General features: G+C 43.4%; 1 non-coding gene across 1 annotated transcript; it reads left to right on the forward strand.

Moving 5' to 3' along the window:
- Positions 1-263: 263 nt before the first annotated feature.
- Positions 264-345, forward strand: TRNAS-AGA (transfer RNA serine (anticodon AGA)). Its single transcript has one exon. It is a non-coding gene; the product is annotated as a tRNA-Ser (tRNA).
- Positions 346-1,775: the final 1,430 nt, after the last annotated feature.

Consider the following 1,775-nt stretch of genomic DNA (forward strand, 5'->3'; position numbering starts at 1 on the left):
CGGATATCTCGCCTACAATGGCTATTTCTTGAATCTGCGTCGTGCTCTTGTTTGTTTCTTTCTTTTTTTTCCTTTCCCTGCATTTGGCCAAACACGCAGCCAGTACCTTCACTGCGTGCGCGCTACATCGCGAACAATACAGTTGAAGTGACCTCGTGGACAATGAAAAGGTTGGCCGCTCGTGCGACAGCAACGCTCGCAAACAAAAGAGAAAGAGCTTGCAACGCGACGCTGACCAAGCCGAATGCGTGCAATTGACACCTGCAGTCGTGGCCGAGCGGTTAAGGCGATGGACTAGAAATCCATTGGGGTCTCCCCGCACAGGTTCGAATCCTGTCGACTGCGATTTCTTCTTTTTTTTTTTTTACATGGCGAGCCTGTATATTTTTGTTCGGGGAGCCTATCTGACACGTTTATTTATGCTTCATCTCTCTTTATTTTAGATGTAGAAGCAAGGGTACTGGGATCTTCGCTTAGCGCGATGCTGCAGCATACGATAAGCATAGAAATAGAACTTACGCGACCAACGTCATTAGTAATATGTTTTCATGTCTCATCCGAAAAATAGATATATCAAATATGAGATATTTACCGGTTGCGCGATGTATTTAGAAGCATGGATTCGAATATCCGTACACATAAACACTCCAATTTCATCTGTCCAGGAGCTTAACTTCGTGTTCACCAACCACCCTGTCGGCTATCGTAGCCCACATATTCCAGGGTATCAGCAGCTGCCAGTCTGACGCAGGATATAAAGCGGTATTCATTCCCAGTCGCCTTCCACACAGGCCACAGCGACTGGACATAGACAGGCAGGCCCAGAAGATCGCAAAAGCGTTAGCCCCTCCCGCTGCAGAATTCTCTACCAAACCAAGCATGCTTTGCGTTACGTATACACGGGTTGGGAATTTACAAGACTTCCGGAATATTTAAAGATCGCCTCTTGCTGATAACATAATCCTAGTCCTTAAGCTAATTTACTCAGAGGCCGACATTACTCGCACGAGAAATTGAAACGCATATTCAACTAATTAATAAAAGTACACTAATTAATAATTAATTACATTATGCCACATATTACAATTTATGAATTGTAGCCGGTCAGTGTGCAAGGTATATCTGTTTGGAATGAATGTCCAGAATGACGCCAGTTTGGAGATATGCGCAATCAAACTGGCAGTAAGAGTGCACTGTTGTCCTACTTACTTTTTTAAAGAAAACGCTCGTTTATGCATTGAAGCACAATAAGTAACTGGAACACCCTTGGATTTCGCTCGGCACTTTGAAAATTCATACCGCGAAGCTGCTGTCACCCCGAGAGTTCGTTCTAAGTGGATACGCCTTGCGAGCTCAGCGGCTACAATTCGTATTGAAATATGGGCTGTAAAGTAATTAAGAAGTTAATTAGTGGATCTTTGATAGCTAGTTGAATATGTGTTTCCATTTCTCGTGATAGAATGTCTATCACTTCGAATAATCCAGCTAAGGGAGAAGAATTATGCTATTTGCCGCAAGCGATTATTTAAACATTCCGGAAAACTTAAAGATGATCACCCTGCATGCCAACTGGAGTCGGGTCTCCTTTAAGTTTTTATTGTTAGTGACAATCAAATAGGACGTGACAAACAATGAAGCCAGCGAGACCATAGGGGAAGGTAAATGCTACGTTTAATTGAAATGTAGAAATAATCAGGTAAGAGAAATGACAGTGGACGAAAAGATTATTTGCCGCAGGTTACCGTGGCGCCATCCCTCTGGCCAGTTTCTCGGGA

The sequence above is a fragment of the Dermacentor variabilis genome, chromosome 1 (genome assembly GCF_050947875.1).
Source record: "Dermacentor variabilis isolate Ectoservices chromosome 1, ASM5094787v1, whole genome shotgun sequence".
Lineage (NCBI taxonomy): Eukaryota > Metazoa > Arthropoda > Arachnida > Ixodida > Ixodidae > Dermacentor > Dermacentor variabilis.